General features: G+C 51.4%; 1 protein-coding gene across 1 annotated transcript in view; it reads right to left on the reverse strand.

Moving 5' to 3' along the window:
• Window positions 1-21,853, reverse strand: part of PAOX (polyamine oxidase) — a 691,001-nt gene extending 669,148 nt beyond the window's left edge. The window contains exon 1 of the mRNA XM_078642766.1: window positions 21,738-21,853. The gene's annotated coding sequence lies outside the window, so the exon portion shown is untranslated. The remainder of the gene's footprint in view (window positions 1-21,737) is intronic.
• Between the last annotated feature and the right edge of the window lie 480 nt (window positions 21,854-22,333).

Genomic DNA, 22,333 nt, shown 5'->3' on the forward strand with positions numbered 1-22,333 from the left:
GTCACAAGAGCCACAACGCCAGGCATTCGTGTAGAAGCCTCGCACTGTGGACATCAACTGTCTTAGGACAGCGCGCCTCGTACACGGAGCTCAATTCAAGCACTCCGTGCATGATCCCTGGGCCGCCACGACACACGCCGCTAACCCAGGTAGGAGAATTCCTTCAAAAACCATTGTAGACGGGAAACCTTTTCACTTTGAACACAAGACGCAAGGATTTAAAGATATACAACCTCGACCTCCTCCCTCTAAGAGGCGCCGGACGGTGCACATAGAGAATTAAACCCATGAGGTGCCGCCCCCTGTCCATCGATCAGTTCTCAGGAGCCTGAATACTACTGACAATTTACAAAGCCCTGATGAGGGTTCGAACACGTTTGACTCGAACCTGAAACGCGTCGGCACTTTGCAAGAGCGTATCAAAAACATTAAATGTGCCTATGCTAATGAATGAATATTGTAAAAGCTCTTGCTCTTTCACTTCGCTTTGGTTGTCTCAAAACAGCAATTTATGTGCAACCATGAATCACTAAATCTGTTTATTTTTCTGTCCTGTGTATTCACGTATTTCATGAATTGTTGTTGTTTATAATTGTTCACATTTGTATAATCACTGTGTTGATTGTGTGGTTCATCTTTTTCTTGTTCTTAAAAACATTTTTTCCTAGAAATATAAAAATTACGAATAGTGGGTATAAATAAAAGTACCTTTACAGGTGTCATTAAGTTACACTTGTAGTTTCTTTTGAATCATTGTTCATTCTATGAGGTGTGGGCAGTCTCTATTTTTCCGCATTTACAATGCGGCGCACCATGGGGCAAAAACGGCACAGATGCGTGACGCATCTGTGCCGTAAAGGTGGCGCATTGCTGGAGTTGCGTCACAAGCGCGACGCAGCTCCAGCAAGGCTCGGGGGTGCCCCATCTTTACAATGCTGCGTCAAGACCTACGCCTGCTTCAAGCAGGCGCAGGGTTTTGACGCAGCATTGCCCTGAAAGTGACTGAGTGAAATCTTACAGATTTCACTCAGCCACTTTTGCGAGGCGCACCTGCCCCGGAACGCCCACCCTGCGCCGGAACGCCCACAAGTGGTGCAGGGCTTTACAACGTGACGCATCTGCCTAGATGCGTCACGTTGTAAATGGGTCGTAGGGATGCGCCACGTTTACGCCGCAGTTGCGTGACGCAAACGTGGCGCATTCCCAACATAAATCTGCCCCTAAATGTTTAAGGGTATATGGCCAGTTAAGGATATGACCAATAAACTTAGAACAAAGGTGGGTTGTGGTGTTAGGACCCCGGAATAATAACAAATGCAGTTTAATTATATGGAAGGGGCTAAATGCCGGTGCCAAAATGGCGAGCAAGACGTGGTTGCTAAACGTTCAGTAAGGGATGTGACCAATATAATTAAACATAAGTGGCAAATACAGTGTATTGACATGGGTAGGGCTAAATGCAGGTGCCACCTGGGAGTGTATTAGGGGTAATTCTGTGCAGAGAGGACGACCAGTCGCCAAAAGTGGTTATGTAGGTAGTATATATCCCACAAATGTAAGCAATTTGAACAATGCCTATTTTGATAATGACAGACTAGATAGGAGAATTACACAGTTGGCATATAGTTACATATGTAATGTTGTACATATATGCTGTGTACCTAAGGTGACCTATTAAGTAGGTTCCATTGGATATTACTGTTCAATCCTTTTCTGTGTGTGTCTAAGCGGTACACCCAACGTTGTTCTTTCTCATGAAGGGTGTGTTGAAGGTTAGTGAGATCCTTATCTAGTTGTTCAATTACCACCCATCTCATGTCATTCGTAGTGTAGCCTAGTTCTAGGAAATGGTTTGTCATGTTTGGCATATTGCGCTTGCAACGGATGTTGCTCTTGTGTTCGCATATTCATAATTTTATTTTGCGGCTTGTCATCCCCACATACTGGAGACCACAGGGACAAGTAAGCAGGTAGATAACATTACACGAGTTGCAATTTGTATTTTTCCTGATTTTCTATGTCCTTCCCGGTTCCAGATCTAGGCCTTTTAGGTGGTTTAGTGAATTGGCACACACTACAGTTGCCACAAGGAAAATGGCCAATCACGTTGGGAAGTCCCCAAGCATTTAGCAGCGTGTTTGTGGGGCTTGTTTGGAGGGGTCGACGTGTGGCCACCAGGCTGTCCTTCAAACTTCTTTCTCGTCTGTATGAGAACAGTGGTTTCGCCCACTTCAGTTTTACACTCGGGAGTATTCTCCAATTTTTTGACTGATGCATGCCACTCTATTGGAGATGGTATTATATTTGGACACGCACGTGAGCGGTATGCTGGTCGATGTTCGTTGCGTTTGTTCTAGTAGGCCTTCGCGGTTTTGATTTCTGGCTCGTTTCTGGGCTTTTGTTGTAATTCTGGTTGGGTATCCTCGGACTGGTAGTTTTGTTGTCAGTGCAGCAGCTTGTTCCTTGTAGTCTCTTGTGTTGCTGTAGTTTCTGCGCAATCTGAGATATTGCCCATATGGCAGATTTTCGCGAAGGGGTCTTGGATGAAAGCTCTAGAAATGTAAGAGAGAATTTCTTGCGGTGGGTTTGAAGTGAGTTTTAGTAGTTAGATGTCCCTCTTCCTCTGTGATATCTAAGTCCAGAAAGGTGATGCTGTTTTTGCTCATGTTGCGGGTAAACTTGAGATTGAGGTCGAAATCATTGATTGTAAAGCATATTCAGGGCCCCCCATATTAGGAAAGCATCATCAATGTACCTTTTGTAAAATGTGATGTTTTTTGCAAAAGGCATGTCAGGACTCAAGAGATGGATTTTTTCAAAATTGTACACATGCAGGCCCGCCACACTGGGGGCAATTGTGTTGCCCCTAGATGTCCTGTATGTTTGTAGAAATAAGTCATAAGTATTTATCCTTCAGGGCCATCTCTGCACATTAGAGCACAAAAGATTTGGGAGTGTTGTTGTCCCAAGATGTTATGTCTAGTGATGATTTTAGCACTTGTAGTGTGTCATCTTGTGGGAGGCTTGTATAGAGACGCGCAATATCCAGACTAACCAAAAAGGAGGTGTCTGGATTGAAATCAAGGTTCTGTACAGCCTCAATAGATCTTTAGTGTCTTTGAGGTACGTTGGTGTTGTTTGTACAATAGGTTGAAGGCAGAAATCACAAACGCATGAGAGAGGTTCCAATAGGGGGGGCGGGCGACGGGAGTCTATTTTTGTGAATTTTGGCGATGGTGTAGAAGTATGGGATCTTTGCACCACTTGAAGTCAGGCTCGCTGCCTCCTGTTTGCTGATTTTGCCTCTAGATTCCGCATCTTCTACTAAGGTTTTTATTCTGGTTTTCAGTTCCTCACTTGGGTCGCTGTTAGAACTGGAGGTCTCAAGTTGGCAATGGTATGCACCTATGTACAAATAGTGACCCTTGCGTCTAAGTCAGGGAAAGGGGATTTCACTACTGGATAATCCCTGCTCACCCCCTTGGTAGCTTGGCATGAGCAGACAGACTTATCTCAGAGGCAGTGTGTTAAGCATTTGTGGCCACATACAGTAATACAGTGAAAACACTACAGACGGTCACCACACCGGCTTGTCTAAAAATGAGTATTCTTTATATAGACTTATCACAGGACTACAAATGACAAAAATCCACAATACGGTAATCACAATTAATACTTCACGATGGTAGAAGTAATTAAAAAATAGGTTCTTCATTTAATCAGCCTTTAGCAACAGATAACCCCGATGGGAGTTATCACGACATCGAGGTCAAAGAGCTCCCAAAGTACGGCGCCGACCGCGAGACCACCATAGAACAGTCCCTTGGAAAGCGAAACAAAGACAGCTCACGCCGTCGGGGAGATGCGGTGTCGTTGGCATGTTGCAGCGTTGATTCCTTGCTTCGGGGGAGATGATGTGTCGGTGTCCTAGATGCATGAACATTTTTAAGATCCTTTTGACATTTTTTGGTCTTTGATTGGATTAAATCCTTTTTATATTCAGCCATTTCCTTATTTACCTCGTCTCGTCTTTTTTTGAAAGACGTCAGAGTGGTTTAAAAATGATTTTCTGTGGCCAGGATGTCAATGAGGATTGCGTCGGATAGTTGTTTTGCTGTCTGGATAATTAAAATAATCCAATCTCTTCTGCAGTGCCAGGCTATTTGTGCCCAGTCTTTTCTGAAGGCTGCATCGTTTGGAAAGATACGAGGGGTGTTCGTGACAATTAGTCCTTTAGGCGCAGTGTTGTTCCTTGAATATTCCATAAGGATCGCCCCGTATAAAATAATTCTGATGCAGTTTCTTTTCTTTTCGGTCAGGTTTTTCCTATCAGCACTTTGCGCTATAGTTTGTGCAACGTTTATATCAGCCATCAGTGGGGGGCCCACAGGATGTTATTTACGTCTTCTTCAGTGAAGGTCAGTCTAGGATTCTCTGCCATGTTTACTAACGTGTGACAAAGTAGGAGCAAAAGAAAGAGAGTAGAAAGGCTCTCACAGCTGTGCGCGGTCTAATCTGCAAGGAACAAAAAGAGAGCAGGGAAGAACAAAGGGATGCGTCCTCTTCCCCTAATTGGAATTTAATACAACAACGTGGACGGACCTAGGTATATCCTTAGATTTGTCCGACTCAGTGTAATGCACTAGTGCACAAGAATCCAATTGATGTGTAAGAAGAACCCTCATCCACATACCTAGTTGGTGGCATGCTTCATCATCGGGTTCCCAGCTGGGCTGCCGAATGCAATAGAGATGCTTCGATACCTGGATTAATTTCTAATTATGGTAAGAGGACGCATCCCTTTGTTCTTCCTCCTCTCTATTTGTTCCTTGCTGATTACAACAATGCACAGGATTTGCCGCTATATGGCAAATAGTAATGAGGCAAACCAGAGCTGCCACCTGTTTCCTAGAAAAAGTACAATTAATTGTGCCTTTTATTTGATCAATTAAAATTCCTGTCTAAGTACATTCATCACAAAGATGCCTGTCCATAAATGCGCTTTATTGACTAAGAGAAGTTATAGTCCAAACTTGTTGTACTGATGCAATGAACATTTAACCCGTATTTACGCTTGTCTCATGGATGGGGAATCGGTAGTGTTGAACCGAAGGTGTAGGAGCGCTTTATACGAGCACCAATTGTATTATGCATGGACGGACACCTTTTTAAGGCACGAGGATTTTAAGTGATTTGCCCAGAATCACAAGATGTTGAGCTAAGAGGCCGAGACTCGAGCCTCGTTCCTAAAGTCAGCAGCTCTGGCCTTACCCACATCCTCTCCTTTAGCTTCAGAGATCCAGTCAGCTAGCAAAGAAGTAGTATTGGTATTTATTTCATTTTCCAGCGGCCAAATGTGAGAAACAGTTGTTGTGGGGGAAGTGCTGCGTTTCGCGATTCCGTGCCCCCCCCCCGTTAAGTGAACAGGGGTAGGGTCACACAAGAGTGAGGGCCCTCCCTGCTTCTTATCGTGGCCATGGAGTCTGTGCTTGCTGCCTCCATTCTCTACCCCCGAGATTATCTCTTCCATCAGGACCCTTCTGCCCAGTTTTACCAGATCGTTCCCGCCCAAATGTAAGATAACAACAGTGGGCGGCGGGGTTTGTCTGTTGAGCAACTCCTTAATGAACCCCCTCAACTGACTGAGGCAGAGACCCCCCCTACCATGAAAAGAGACCCTGAAACCTCCCTGTTCCGCCCTCTGTCTGAAATTACTGGTAAGAAAAACAAATTTAACACGTTTCACATAAGAATGACCAATAACCCATACAACGTGTGTCTCCTTTTCCTGTGCCTAGGTCCGCCGTGATGAAGATACTTGCTGGTGATGTGTTGACGGCAGTTTCCGCCCTGCGTGACAGGTTCGGTAAACTGAAATATAAGCAAGCAAACAAGACAGGCATCAGCGTAATTATTCTGCCACCCTCACAACATGTGCAGTCACACATAACGCTTGTAACAGTTGGAAGACCATCTCCCAATTCTCCTCACACTGCTATTGTGTAACCCTCTAGCAGTTGCTTCAGTGGCAGCCCCTATACGGAATGAATGTGTCCCAAAAACCTTCGGATTTAAGCCTGCCTTGTCAATTGTCATAGCCAACACTCTCTTGAATTGAAACCTGGTAAGTGGGGTACCATCTACATGCATCAATAATGCCACCCCTAGTGCGCCTACTCTCTGGTTGAGGAAGGCTTCCACGTGCATCACTGGGCAGCATGGATTAGTTTGCGTCCGATGGAGTACCAGCCCCTCACCACGGGCTTCCTGATTATTATTATTAAGAAGCTTATAAAGCGCGCAGCTACCCCCGTCGGGGGTGTCCCGGCGCTACAGATTGCAAGCATGTGAAAAAGGTAACTAAGGGATGGTGAATAACCAGGTTTTAAGTTTACGTCGGAACAAAGGTTCTGAGTCAATGAACCGGAGATCTAGTGGGAGGCTGTTCCAGAGTCTAGCTGTAACTACTCCCAAAGCTCTGCCCCCACTCCTGGCACGGCGGAATCTAGGAATCACCATAAGGCGTAAGCTGTTAGATCGCAACGATCTAACGGAATGAGATAGTAAAAGTCTCTTACGCATATATCCTGGACCTGACCCATTGAGCGCGCGAAAGGCCAAGGTCAAAGCTTTGAACTGAATGCGACGGGCAATGGGAAGCCAGTGAAGTTTTTTACGATACGCGGCAACAGATTGACGGCAAGGAATATTTCCGATTAGCCGCGCAGCAGCATTTTGCACAATTTGCAACCGTTCAATTTGAAAAAGGGGAGCGCCAGCATAGAGACTATTGGCATAGTCTAGATGAGACGTTATGAGGGCATGCACAATAGTCTTACGAGAGTCAAGCGGGAGATAGGGGAAGATCTTCCTCATCATGCGCATTTTACCAAAGCAGGCAGAAGTAACCTTATTAATCTGAGATTGGCAGGACAGAGCGTTGTCGAATTGAAAGCCTAAGTTGCGGGCTGTTTGAGCAGGGATAGGAGGGGGATTCAATTCCGGAGGCCACCACTGAATAGCCGGCAGTGGATCTTTTTGGTTAAAGAATAAAACCACCGTTTTGTGTGCATTCAGAGCTAGATGGTTCGAGGCCATCCAGGAACTGATGTTACTGAGGCAAAGGCGAAAGTTGGTAAAGTTGGGGTCAGAATGATCTCTAAAAGAAAACATCAGCTGAGTATCGTCAGCGTAAGATATCACTCTGACCCCGCAAGATTGAACCACTGAAGCCAATGGGCCCAAATAGGCATTAAAAAATAAAGGGCTAAGCGCCGAACCCTGAGGCACTCCGCAAAGAAGCGGCTTACCCTCGGATTCAAAGGGCCAAAGAAAGACCTTTTGAGTGCTTCCTGAGAGAAAGGATCGAATCCAGGTAAGCACAGATCCTCCGATTCCCAGATGTCCAAGCCGGCTCAGCAGAATTTCGTGGGACACAGTGTCGAAAGCGGCGGACAGGTCGAGGAGGACCAGCATGGCCTCCTCGCCCCTGTCCACACACTCACGAATGGTCTCAGAAACCTCGAGGAGCGCCGTCTCGGTGCTATCAGTCTTTGATTTGCTGATGGTAATTAACAGTGTATCACCTACTATCCTTATGTGCTCAAACTGAAGTCAACCTAGCAGGTCCTGCCTATTGCTAGCCACCAGTTCCCCTACACGGAATGCCCCATAAAAGGCTAGTGTAAAGGCCGCTCTGAACAATAGCACTTCCCCTGATGAACTGCAGATGCTACACAGGGCATTTAATAGTGATGCCAGCCGCTCTAAACCTATCGGTTGCCTTGTGTCTGTGATGGTTGCTTGGAGGCGCCGCCACCCCTTCAGCACCTTCCTTACAATGAAACTATTCGTGGGATCTTTGGTACCCCTAATCTGTGCAAAGAAAGAAACCGCTGCCACGTGCCGGCTGGCTGTCGCTGCGGAGTGCCCTTCCCTGTGTAATGCATCTAGGTACTGAGTGAAATTCCCTGCCTGATCCCATCTCTCTGCCCAACCTTGTCCCAAAAAAGTGCAGTAAGACAAAAACACCCCTTCGTAAACGGTTCTGGTCCTGGGTGCTAGGCTAGCTGCCACGAGGTTCTGTAGCTGGGGACACCAATCTTCCAGAGCGTTGCTGGGACGTGTGTAGGCGTCGCCTCTGCGGATGGTAGATGTTCCCTGAATACCTGCATCTTAAGGCGAGAGAGTGCGTCAGCTGCATTATTTAACACCCCTGGGACATGTTTGGCCCTAAACTGTATGTTAAGTTTCATGCATAGCAACACTATTTATTTTAGTAGGCGAAGTATCATTTTACACCGTGCCGCTTGCTGATTGATACATTCCACTACTGTCATGTTATCAGACCAGAAAATCACAGGTTGATTACACAACTGATTTGGACAAACTGTCAATGCAACCCAGATTGGAAATAGTTCCAGGAAACCTATATTAGTTGTCAGACCACTCTCCTCCCACCATACCGGCCACTGTTGTGCCACCCACTTGTTTCCAAGTATGGCGCCAAATCCCACACTGCCCGCAGCATCAGTCCATAAACCTAACTCTGCTGACGTAGTGGGTGGTCGAGCCACACTACCCTGCCGTTGAACCCCTCCAGAAATGCGATCCAAATCCGCATGTCCTGGCAGACCTCGGCCGGCAGTCTCGTGTGATGGCGCTTCTCCCGCAGCCCTGTCATGGTCTGCGAGATTGAGCGGGAGAATGGTCGCGCCATGGGTATCACTCTTCACAAGTTCAACTGGCCCACAGTCTGCTGTAGCTGATGTAGTGTCACCTTGTCCTTGGCCAAACATTGCTGGAGGGCTGCTCTAAATTTCGTGATTTTGTTTTTAGGTAACCTAAAACAACCCTCTACTGAATCTAATTCAATGCCTAAGAATTCCAATGTGGTTGCTGGACCCACCGTCTTTCCCGGCGCCAGCGGGACCTCAAAAGCCCGCATGAGCACGCAAAATTCCTGCAATGCCCACGCACAGTCCTCAGAGCCCGCCGACCCTAGAAGGAGAAAGTCATCCAGGTAATGCATGACATGTTGGTGTCCAGTCTTCTGCCTAAAAACCCATTCCAAAAAAGAACTGAATTTTTGAAAGTAGGCGTAGGAAACAGAACAACCCATGGGCACACACTCATCCATATAGAATTGACCTTGAAATGAGAAACCTAGCAGGTGCTGATCTAGAGCATGAACCGGCAATAGCCGGAAAGTGGACTCAATATCCGACTTTGCCAAACAGGCTCCCGGTCCCAAAGGGCTTAACATCTCCACCGCCTGGTCAAAGGAAGCATACTTAACGCTACAAATGTCTTCATTGATGGCGTCATTTAGTGATGCGCCCTAGGCGCGGACAGATTATGAATCAGCCTGAACTCACCTTCATCCTTCTTTGGCACCACGCCGAGAGGTGAGCAAACAAAATTGTGCACAAGGATGTGATCAAAAGGACCCGCTATCCTGCCTAGGTGCAGGTCCTTTGAAATCTTTGTCGCTGCAACCTCTGGGTTGTTCCTAACAGTTAGTTGGTTCCTACACTCTGCCGTTCCGGTGTAGCCTACCGCTGGGATCCTAAAGCCCTGCAAAAAACCTTCTTGTAACATCCTAGCAGAGGCATGGTCTGGGTACCTGTTCAGCCTAGGAGTCATAGCCTGAACGTCAATGGGTGAATGCGACACCAGCCGTACTCTCTCCCTATTCCTGTTTTTTCCTTCCCCTGTTTCCAGAGGCGTTACCTTTATTGCGGCATGTTGTTTCTGGGTGGGAAGGTTGATTACAAATGGAATATGCGTGTCTGAACTTGCATGTGCCTTGTGCCCTTGTGCATGCTTGCTTATTAAAATCCCAGCACACCCCTTTTCGCCCCCCACTGCTCCCTGCCCTAGGGGCCACGCCACCACCCTGTGCCTGCCGAAAGGGCTGTTGGTGTTTGGGGTGGTAACTTCTGTTCCAACTCGGCCCGACCCCACCAGGCTACCCTGCTGTAAGCTGTCCATAACATGAAATGGAATCCACCTGATCCCAGGAAAGGGAGGAGTTAAAATCTTTAGCTTTCCTAAAACTCATGTCATAATCTTTCCATCCTTCCCCCCCATATTTATCATGGAAGGTTGTGATCCTACTCTGGTAACACGCCATCTCTGCCTACAAGTTAGGGGACCGCTCGGCTGTAATCGCCATAAACACAGAGAAGGCTCTAATCCAGTTGTTCAATGTCTCTTCCACCCTGAATCTCGCCATCTCCCCCGCCATTCACTAGGCGACATCCAATCTTTCTGCTTCCTAGCATACTCCATTTCCCTGTTATCCATAAGCAAAGAAAACATATTGACATATTTGCCCGCCCAAATTAAACCCTTCACTTCTTGTGTTACATGCTGAGCCAAATGTTCCCTCCTGGAAGGTACTGTACCCTCGGCCAGCACTGGCAATGCTACCTCCTTACCAATTTCCCCGGCACTCGCTGGTTCTACCATCTTCTCACTTCCGGGGTTGATGCCTGGACACACTGCTTGTGGAGGAATAGGCGTACATGGCCCCCCCGCTGCTCGGGGCAGTCATGATCCTTGCCACCATCTTATGTGCCTCTGCCAAAGGATCCTCCCCCACCTCCTTCGTGCCTACTGAAGATGGTAACATCCCCCCTATTCCTAGCCAAGGGAGAACTGTCGCTATCTGTGCCGCTAGCTCTGGTGGGACCTGACCATCCCCTGCAGGTGCTGCGGTCAGGACGGGGGCTGATGGGTGTAGGAGAGTAGGGTCTGCAATCCTATGGTCACCCCAGATTTTTGCTTTTTGCTTCACTGGTTTACGACTTTCCCTGGCTGTGGGCCTGCTAATCAGACCCACAGCCTAGCTGTTCTCTCTCTAAATTGACATCCATGTACTTTAGGTGCATTTACCAATTGGTATTGGGACCCCTTATCAGCCCCTGTACAGAGTACCTTAGGTACCCAGGGCATAGGTGAACCCAAGGCCTACCAGGGGCTGAAGCATGTATTATGCCACCCCTGGCTGGCCATCTAAACAGACACAACTGACTGGTAAGACAGCTGGGGCAAGGTGGTGTAATCACCCTTTGCTGTAGATATAGTATACCTATATCTAACCCCAAAATGGACACATATACTCCTATCAGTCACTCCTATGGCAGGCCTTATCAATCCTGAAGGCAGAGTGCTTGGAATTATGTGAGATGGTGCTCTAGCATGAGCTGAGCCTGTCTGCAGCTTGCGGAACCAAGTCCTTATAGCTGTTCCATGATAACGCTATACCATATACTCTTAAGTGCATTATAATCCTCGCGGTTATTGCTAACTTTGGTATAGCATTATCAAAACATGTCGAGTAAGGTGTCATACGAATTGGAATACTACCCCCTCGCCAGTTCTGGCGACGGGGGTAGCATTCCACCGTTTTTGAGGGACACGACATGTATATAACTGTGAACCCCGGTTAAAGTTAACCCGAGCCTCAGCATCACAAAATGGATGCTGCCACCACAGACACAAGTCTGACCTCCTGCTGCTGGGAATCCTTCCAGCGAGGGAGGCCTGGACAAAGGGTTTCCTGCCTTGGGAGGTGCTAGCACCACCCCAGACAGGATTTTGTGTATTGAGGTAGGGAAGCCTGAAAGGAATGAGACATGCCTGGGGCACACAAGGTGTCCCTGTGCATACACCGGTTCAAACCAGTTGCTGGGGCACTCCAGTCCCAGCTCTGGTGCGAAACCGGACAAAGGATAGGGGGTGTAACCACCCCCCTTCCTGGTCCCACCCATGGGAGGGACCTAGTCACCAGTACAGCCCCCTTTAGCAGGATAAAGGTAGGAGCTGGTCCCATTCCAAATTAGATTATCCTGAACAACTTTACAAGAAGAAACTCTGGACTTCGACGTTCTGCTCCACAGAAGACTGAAGAATCTCCCTTGTGGGCAGGGAGTGTCCACCCTGCAACTGCAGGCACAATCAAGTGTCCTAGCGGTCCACTTTGTCGTCCTTCCTGTCGGATCCAGACTTCAGAGCCCGACGAGACCCGGACTACCAGACCTCTCCGACCTCTACCCACATCTGCAGCACAGCTGAAACCCGTGGGTGCGACGAGACACGTGGGACCGGCCATCTTGAAGATACTGCACTTCGCTTCCAGCACGACTTCTGAGGCATCCTCGAGTAAGTGCTTTGGGGATTGAGAAGCCCCAGCCCCGAGCAGCTCCTGCACCAAAGACCAGCCCTCCAGCATCCACGAGATCTGCGTGGGGCCCTTTTGCTTGATTGCTGCTCGACGCGTTGTCTGGTCACTTGCCGGCTGGCTAGTGACCTCCTAGATGACGATCCACAAAATCTACACTGCTGGTCTGGTTGCTCCAGACTGGCCCTTGCTCCCTTCCAAAAGAGGAGCAGCCCGGACCCTCCTGGTCCACTCCAGACGCCGTTTCCACTCACCGCGTGGGTTGCCTTTGCCAAGGCCTGTTGACTCCAAATCCGGATCCGACACCGCCGACAGCGAGAGCCTGCGTGGGACAGCTCGTGCCTCCATCCTGGTTGTCGAAGACACCTCCTGGTCCACGTAGCTGCAGAGACAAGGGTCCACTCTTCACCTGATCGCGACGACAGCCTCTGGTTCCCTCCTGGTTCCACACCGGTCACTAGCTAGTGACTTTGAACACTGTCCCCTCTACTTTCAGGTCCTCTTCTTCCTCGATCCACCCGTGGATCGCACCAGACATCTTCCTCCTGGTCGCCTGCAGCATCTTTTTTCAAGGCTCCGTTGACTTCGACGCGGAAACCCGACACACTTTCACACCTATGCACCCGCAGCCCGTGGGTGAGGTAACAAGAGCATTTCGGTGCTCAAGGGTAGATTGACTCTCCTAGTGTCCAGGTATCCTGTCGTTTCAGTCGTAACTAGTAGGAACTGTCTTTTACTTACCTTTTCGTAATTTGTTCTGCCCATTGACTTTGTTCTGCATCTCGCGTGTGAGTTCACACTCTGCACACGCGTCCCGTGGGCCTCCCTTTACTTTCCTAAGGTTAGGGTAGGGTAGTCCCGGCGAACCTACAGCCTCTGGGAATCTTCCTTTTCTAAATCGTTCTACTTATACCATTTACTTAGTATATGGTTTGCCGTGCCCCTAGGGCACCATTGTAATTTTGTGCAACTTATCGTATTTTTCCTAAGAGATTGTCATGTGCTTATCCCTCTGATCTCATAAAGAGTTCAGAGGTGTTTGTTATTTTTTTATTTTTTTTTTTTTAATATATTTTTATTGCAGAACAGGAAGAAAAACATCCAACAAGCCAACCCGTACACCACCAGTCCCCATCATACAGTGCAATAATCATACAGTACACAGCCGATCGGCCCACATCCCGGAGGCTGGGCGGCACCGCAAGAAATCAATACACTGGAGGCACCATGGTGTACGCCCCATTCGGGACACAGGTCAATTATAACATTCCGTTTCCGCTTTTATCCCACAACAACCAACCCTCATTCTCCATCAGAGCCCAGGCTACACTGATGTCATGTCACTAAAGCCTCTTAAGTACTATCCCGGGCCAGTCCATTCTAGGAGGCTGCCGCTAGTTGGCAAACCACTCCTCCATACAACACCCTCCCAATGCCCTCCCTCCCCAACTGCTGCTAATGCGGGATCCAACATCTCCTTACTGCTCCCGGGTGACAACTATCAGAAAGCTTCGAGAAGCAGGCAGCCACACGGAACCCTAGGGTATAACTAAGCAGTGTCCTCGCTTTCGGTGAGATAGTCTCTCAACGCCTGCACCACCAGCTCCCAGGACCGCGCCAATTCCAAGCATTTCTCGTTGTCAGCCCTAATCGCCTGGCGCATTCGTAACACACTCTCACAGCCCGACCACCTCACCAATTCATTCCTCCACCTCCGTGCAGACGGCCCCTCCTTAGACTTCCAATGCCACGTGATCTCACGCTGTGCTAATATCAGTCCCAACCCAATGAATTTGCTCGTAACTTTGGTCTTTTTAGTATGCGGAAACCAAAGAAGGAGGCACGCGGCCATGTCAAAGTCTACCTCCCGCTCTGTGACTGTATTCAAGAGGTCCCCAATCTCAGACCAGTAGTCCCCCAGCTTCGGGCAACCCCACAGCATATGGTCAAAATCCACCGCAGGTTCTAGACATCGCGGGCACATGGCATCAAGCACCTGGAAATGTCGCCGCAACCTCTCCGGAGTCAAATATGCCCTATGGAGCACAAAATAATGCACCTGTTGGAATCTCGCATTCCTCGTCCCCTTCCAGGTCCTGTGGAGCACCTGACCCCATACCGAGTCCGGGATTTGTCTGCCAACACTGGTCTCCCAACGCGATTTCAGTTCAGCCAGCGGGGCGAGGCCGTCATTCAACATCCTATTGTGGAGGCAGGTCACCGCCTTAACGGTGCCCGCGGCCATCACTACATATTGGCACACCGTCGCCACCTCCGGCTCCGTCAATCCGCCCCCCCAATGCCGCTGCAGGGCCGTAATAACCGCCGCATGCAACAGGAAGGTACCACTCGGCAGTCCGAATTGTTCTTGCAAGGTCTGGAACGGGGCCAGCGCCCCGTCCACATAAAGATCACCCACCATCTGCAATCCCAGGTCCTCCCACACTAACAATTGGGACCAATCACCCCCATGCGGTAAGGCAGTAAGCATTCCTAACGGAATCTCAGGCGCATACGGTCGGCGTTTCCCAACCCTCTTCAGGTACCTGTTCCAACACAATCTGAGCGTCCATTCCTCCATCGTGAGGTCCCTACTGGCCAGGTTCTGTTGCATCACAATAGATGACAAGACATACCTCCGAATGCCTACCTCCCGGCCCTCCTCAGGTCCCCTGAACTCTCTGGCCACATTCTGCGTCAGGATCTGGAGCTGCGCTGCCAAATAGTATAGCTCATAATCAGGGACCGCCACACCTCCCTCGCACTTGGGTCGCATCAGGGTGGTCAGTGCCACTCGCCTGCGGCCGCGGCCCCATAGAAAGCCGGTCACCAGTGACCTCAACTCCCGAAAGACACCCTGCGGGATCCACACCGGCAGTGTTCTAAAATAATAAAGGAGCCTCGGGAGTGCCACCATTTTCAGCAGCGCCACACGGCCCAGTACAGAGAGCGGGAGGGAGGCCCAAAAGTCCATACTGCCTCGTAGCGCCCTAACGCAGCGCCCCACATTCCCCTCAAGGAGGTCTGCCGTGTCATGGTATATACGCACTCCCAAATAAACAAAACAAGAGGGCTCCCACACTACCGGCCTCGTGAGCTGGGGGCAGAGCGTGGTCTTCCGTAGCGGAAACACACATGTCTTAGTCCAGTTCACCCTGAGACCTGAGAGCCTCCCGAACCTGTCCAGCATATCCACTGCACCCTCAAGAGCCCTCCCAGAGTCTGCCAAATACAAGAGCAAGTCGTCGGCATACAGCGAGATATAATGCGAGTCGAGCCCCAGCGCAATCCCCTCAAAAACGATTCCCTGCCTCGCCTGCGCCGCCAGCGGCTCCATTGCTAAAGCAAAGAGCAACGGAGATAGCGAGCAACCCTGCCTCGTGCCCCTGCAGACCGGATAAACCGAGGACACCAATGTCCCTAACCGCACCCTCGCCTTAGCCGACGAATAAAGCACCTTCGTCCAACTCCGGAACCCCTCCCCAACTCCGAACTTCAACAGCACACCATCCAAAAAATCCCATTCCAAACTATCAAACGCCTTCTCAATATCAACCGTCAGCACTACCGGGCCTGGATCTGCCAGGGCAGCACTATCAATAACCCCAATCAGCCGGCGGATATTCATCGAAGTGCTCCTCGAGGGGATGAATCCCGCCTGATCCCTATGCACCAGAGAGGTCATCAGTGGGAGGAGCCGGGTGGCCAGGATGCGGCTCAAGATCTTATAGTCTACAGTCAGCATAGACAACGGACGAAAGGAAGAAACATCCAACGCATCCCTGCCCGGCTTCAGCAGGGGTACAACCAGCGCCTCCGTCATAGAGTCAGGCAACCTCCCTAATTGTTTCGCCTCCGCATACACAACCTGCAGTCTGGGGGCCAACACTTCCATAAATCTGGCGTAGAACTCGATCGGCAACCCATCCACCCCAGGGGTTTTGTTCCGCGCCATATGACTAATCGCTCCTCTGATTTCTGCTAGAGTTACTGTGCCCCCCAGATCCCGCGCGTCCTCCTCCTCTAGCACCGGTAGAGGGATCCGAGCCAAGTAAGCGCCTATATCCGCGGCACTCATGTCGAGGTGGCTGGTGTATAGGTTCGCGTAGTAGGACTGAAAGCGCCCCAGGACCACTGATTGCGAATAGACCACCTCCCCATCCTCCTGGCGCACACTCATAACCGGACAACCTCTAGGGTTCGGATCAGCCAACTTCGCAAGGAGCGTGCCCACCTTATCCCGCTCGTCATGCACTTTCACCGCATACAGCTTATAATCATAACACCTCAGTCTCTCAGTCTCCGTCGCCACCGCCTCCCTAGCACGCAACAGGCTATCCTGCAGCTCCGGCCGCTCGGGCCGCCGCTGCTCCACCCCTCTCAGCACTGCCTCTGCTTTCGCGAGGTCATTCAACACTGTACCTCTCACAGTCAGAAACCGACCCATACATATCCCCCGCACCACCACTTTCATCGCGTCCCATTCATTCGCTCTAGTCTCTGTCGACCCAGCATTAACCGTGAAGTATTCGTCTATACCCTGTCGGACCGTGTCACAGAACGCCGGATCCTCCAGCGTCTCCGGGCGAAGTCTCCATGAAGGGACCGCCGATCTCGCCAGCTGCCATTGTACAGAAATCAGCAGAGGGTTATGGTCCGAGATGGTTCTAGCCAGATACTCAGAATGAGTTACCATCGGCGCTAGAGACTCGCAACAGAGTACTGAATCCAGCCGAACATGCAGATCATGCAGGGCAGAGTGATAAGAGTAATCTCTAGATTCAGGGTGTTGCGCCCGCCAGACATCTACCAAGCCCCACCTCTCCTGCCAGTCCCTCCTATGAGTAGCAAGCCTGCGCACTGGTGAGTCAGCTAATGGTGGGTGCGACCTGTCCAACAGCACATCCGAAATAGAATTAAAATCCCCCGCCAGCAATACCGGGCCCGCCAAATAATATGCTAGTGAGCGCGACAATCCCTCAAAGAAATGGGCTTGATCAACATTGGGGGCATAGATGTTACACAGCACCACCTCCCTACCACACAGCCTCCCCTCCACCACCACATAACGACCCTCCGGATCAATCTTCTGAGTTGTGACCTGGAACGGCGTGCCCGCCCTGATCCATATTAACACCCCTCTGGCGAACGCCGAATAAGTCGTGCCGAACACCTGACCCCGCCACCTCCTCTGCAACGCCCCACACTCCAGCTGCGTCAGGTGGGTCTCTTGAAGCATCGCTATCTGCACTCCCCGCCTCACCAAGTAGGCATGCACCTTATGGCGCTTGACCATAGTTCGAATACCCCGGACATTCCATGTGACACATTTCAAATCAGGTAACGTCCCCATAGAGCATCAATCCCAACAGTGGCGCTCGCCAAAAACTGTGACCCGCATTGCAGCAATTGAACAACCCCTTTAAAACACACCCCACAACTCCCACTCCTCCCCTCCCCAGGACAGGGCCTAGTAACCCAGCTTCAGCCCCGTTCCAAACCTCAAACACCCAACACATCACACTAATCTGTGGTCGATACCACAGAAGACCTTAAGGGTCTGATGAGGGCTGTGGAGCCCCGAGCCAGGACGACAGAGCAACCACCCCGCGCCCACAGTCCCACGCTGCTAATGCAGCCCCATACCTGGCAGTCCAAAAGAAGGCATGAGCGTCCATACCCGATAAAAGTTCAGCAACCACGAGCTTCATCCATTAAAGATACCATCCGATGTCTGCGGGGTAACCTCCGGCCCCTGCGCTCCCCCCCCCTCCAAATCTTCCTCGCCGGTCTTCTCATCCTCATCGTCGTCCCCCGAAGCCGAACCCCTGGAGGCATCATCTCGTTGTGATCCCGTGATGGTCGCCGTGGCCTCCAGCGCACTCTTTCGATCTGCAAGTATCTGCGCCTCGCGCTCGGCCCGTTGGCGCCTATTCCTGGAGCGAATGCGCTGCGACTTCCTGACCCTGAGCGGCTGTTCTCGTTCCCTGGCGGGCCTATGCGCCCGATCCGTTCCTGCACGATATAGTTCCAGCCATGACCACGCTTCGTCAGGTGTTTGAAAAAAGTGCGACTTCTCATCAACGATGACCCGCAGCTTAGCCGGGAAAAGCAAGGAGTATTGAACCCCCTCCTCTCTCAGTTCTTTTTTCACCGGCAAGAAGGAGGCCCTATTCCTCTGTACCTCCTGCGTATAGTCCGGGAAGATCGTCACCTTACTGTTGTCCACCTGGAAGGGCCCACGATCTCTCGCCCTTTGGATCAGCAGATCTCGGTCTTTATAGTGCAGCAGTCTGGCCACCATCGGCCGAGGCGGTCGGCCCTCCAGAGGAGGTCTCGCGGGCACCCTATGCGCTCTTTCCAGGGAGAAGAAGGGGGAGAGGCCCTCCGGCGCCACCACTGTGCGGAACCAGTCCTCCAAGTAGGATATCGCATCGTCCTTCTCAATTTTCTCTGGTAGCCCCACCACCCGCACGTTATTCCGGCGGTTGCGGCCTTCCGCGTCCTCCGTGCGGCGCTCCAGATTCGTTAGTCGACGGACAACGTCATCGAGTTTATGCTCCGCCGTGACCACCGCTGGTTTCAGCTCCTGAAGCAGTAGTTCATTGGATTTCACACGATCAGATAATTTGGAGTGGTCTGCCCTCAGCAGGCCGAGGCCAGACGCCACCTGCGTAATGTCCTGGCGCAACTCATCCCTCGTAGCAGTGATCGCGGCCAGGATAGTATCAAGGCGGAGGTTCAGCCTCTGTTCCTGCGTGGAGGCCTCCGTTGGGGAGCCGCCACTCGCATCCGCTGATCCCCGGCTTCCCCTCTCAAGCGATTCGGCGGCGCCATCTCCCTTCGCGGCCATCTTGCGTGTAGGGATTTAGCCTCCCAGGCCGCCCCCGCGGAGAATGGCCAAGCGCACCAGGAACGCTTAGCCCCAGCCAGAGCGGTCTACCACGCCCCAGGCAAGGGGAAGCGCGTGGCACCAACTGCCCTCACACCCGGCCAGTTGACAGTATCCGAACCAGAGGGACCTCCCAAGCCGCCTCAGCTTCTCATAGAGCGTCTGCCAAGCTCGCTACGGCCAGGGGGAGCAGAGTCCGCTGAAAGGCCGCCAGTCAATGGAGTGGGTCCCAGGGCACACCTAGCATACTGCCCCCGTAACACAGGTCACTGCACCACACCATGTGCAACCCAGCACCTCGTCGTCCGGTCAGCGCTTCTGTGCTCTCCCCCGGGCAGGACCCCCAGCAAGGTCCAGGTCTGCCGCCGTGCCCCTCTTGAACCGGGACGCGCGGGCGCCCCGGGCGGACACTCTCACAGCGCCCCAGCCGTCCGCTGCTCGCCTCTGTGCGCTGTCGGTCTCCACCGCGGGTCGGCCGGCTGGTGAGCGGCCCCACAGCTTACCAGTGCCTCTGCCGGCCCAGCGCCCTCCTAGGCGCCGCACCCGCCTCGATCGAGGGTCCGGGTGGGGGGAGGGGGGGGACCTTTCTACTAACAGCCCCACCGAGCGTCTTCACAGTCTGGGGCCCGCTCCGACGGGTCACTGCACCAACCACTGCTGCTCGGGGATGCCGCAGGCGCCCGCCGCTGCTCTTGTGCTCCTCACCGCTCTGCCTTCGGAGCGATCATGCCGGTCGCGCCGCCATCTTGCCTTTGTGTGCTCGTCGGAGAGAGCTGGGCACCACGGCCACCCGCGCCCAGCAGCCAGGGTTCCGCTCGGGCTCAGACCTTCCCCAGTAGGGCAGCGGCCCCTCCGGTCCTCATTTCCGGTCACCAGGCGATCCGGGGCAACGTTCGGCAGGATGAAAGACGGGACGCGGCGCGGAGCAACTCGCTCACGCAGCCATCCCGGTCGGCGCCGTAACCACGCCCCTTCAGAGGTGTTTGTTATTAATAAATATACTGTTTATTTTCATAACAACCTGTGTGGTGTCCTTTCATCTTGTATTCAAGGGGTTATATGTGGTAAAACACCTGGCTTCATATGCCAAAAGAGTTTAGCCTAAGACTGCTTTGTCCATGCTACCATTAGGATAGCTGGTCTATAAGGTTGACTTACAACCAATCACCATAAGGGTTGTTTGGACTGATACAAGGTGATCACTAGAACTAGTGAGCATCATATATCAAGTCAACTTCTCACACTGGGCTTGGGACAGGACTCCCTGGGGACTGGCGCGGGGTTAAACGTGGGTACCACTGGGACTAACGCTGGGACCACCAGAGGCACTGAGCTTGGTGTTGGGAAAGGTGCAGCAGGTGCCGGTATTACAGGTATAATTGCTGGGATTTGGGGAGTATGTATAGGGATGACCGGCGGCATCAGCCCTCCTTTAGGGCCCCCCCCTTCTTGACTCTGGTCCGTTTGGGTAGTGGATCCAATTCCCCCCTGGGCTGCGGGGGTACTATTGTTCGCTTGGGCCTTCCAGATGACCCAGCCTGATCATCCAACCTCTGTCTGACCTAAGTCACGCTCTTTCCTATCTGATCTACTTGCCCCCATCTCCTGTTCATTGATGCTATACTCCGCATCATATCCTGCAGCATATGTTCCATGCGGGAACGTTTGGCGCCAACGTCTACTGGCCATCTTCTCTCACCTCGCAACTGTTAAGCCACTGATACCCGTGCTAACCCTAAGAGCACAATGTATCCCTGCAACCACCAGGACCTAACCCGGCTTTTACCTGCACAAAGTTGGGAGTAAACAGACTGGCCGTAAGCACCACGCAACTGGAACCGCGCCACACCAGCTAGTCTGTGTGTTGGGCGAGCGCACTCTAGCCCGGCAGCCCACCAGAAGCAGTGAAATGCAGGCCTGCCTGTGTCCCCTGATTGCGTTGTCCACCCCTTCACTCCCCGTCGTCTCAGCAAGCAGTGCCCCCTCAATGAAGTCCTACGATGAAAACACGATTAGCAAGAAAGTGAGTATGTTGTTCAAATGCAAGGCGAATAACCTCCAGACTGGGTATCCAAGCCCTTTACACGAGCATCAGTTAAATCACACAAGCGTCAAAAAACACAAGAATATTCAGAATTCTTTAACCTTCAATGCCTTTGAACACCCTCAATTTTCTACAACTGCGCCTATTAAAAATAATGCCAAGTAAAAGTCCTCTGTTTGCAACACTCACATTAAATTTGTCCCCAGCAGAATAAAATCAGCCTCGCTGTGCCTTTGTAGCCCCCCTCACGCCCCTCTTGCGAGATGTGGTCTTTGCGTGAGTGCCGTGCAATTATTTAGAATTCTAAAGCGGCTGGTATTTCACATGCGGTCTCCCACCATCCAGGTACTAACCAGGCCCGACCCTGCTTCGTTTTAAGAAATTGAGCGTTTCACATGCGGTCTCACATCCAAGTACTAACCAGGGCCGACCCTGCTTCGCTTTTAAAATCGAGCATTTCACATGCGGTCTCCCATCCAAGTACTAACCAGCCCTGACCCTGCTTCACTTGTAAAATCGAGCGTTACTGCTGCCGACCGCTCCTATGCGAGAGAATTGCCCCCGAATGCCCCGCTCGGCCCGGGCCCTGAGTGTGTAACCCCCCACTGCCTTACCAGCGTTTATCAGCTGTGGACTCGGGCTTGTTGTGACGCGGAGCTGCCGGCGTTCTACCTCTCCCACCACACTCCCTATGTCCTTGTCCTCCTGATGTCCCGACTCCCCTGCCCACTCCTCGGCTTTCCGCCCGACCTGCAAAAGAAGAAACCAAACTCCGACGTGCTCTGGGTCGGTGTTCGCCCACGTGGGGCTTCTCGGGCTGAAAGAGAAAAAGAAGACAAGCATTTACAATGCAATGGTTTCGCCTTTGGAAAAGTTAGAGCTATTGGCATTGTAAATGACAAAATGTGTATTTATGTGTTGGTTTTGAAAACAGATAAATAAATGGCATTGTCATTTACATTGCCATTAGCTTAATCTCTGCAGTCACTCTGCACTCCCTAGCACTCTGCACTCCCTAGCACTCTGCACTCCCTAGCACTCCCTAGTCACTCTGCACTCCCTAGCACTCCCTAGTCACTCTGCACTCCCTCGCACTCCCTCGCACTCTGCACTCCCTTGCACTCCCTAGTCACTCTGCACTCCCTAGTCACTCTGCACTCCCTAGCACTCCCTAGTCACTCTGCACTCCCTAGCACTCTGCACTCCCTAG

The sequence above is a fragment of the Lissotriton helveticus genome, chromosome 5_1 (assembly GCF_964261635.1).
Source record: "Lissotriton helveticus chromosome 5_1, aLisHel1.1, whole genome shotgun sequence".
NCBI lineage: Eukaryota > Metazoa > Chordata > Amphibia > Caudata > Salamandridae > Lissotriton > Lissotriton helveticus.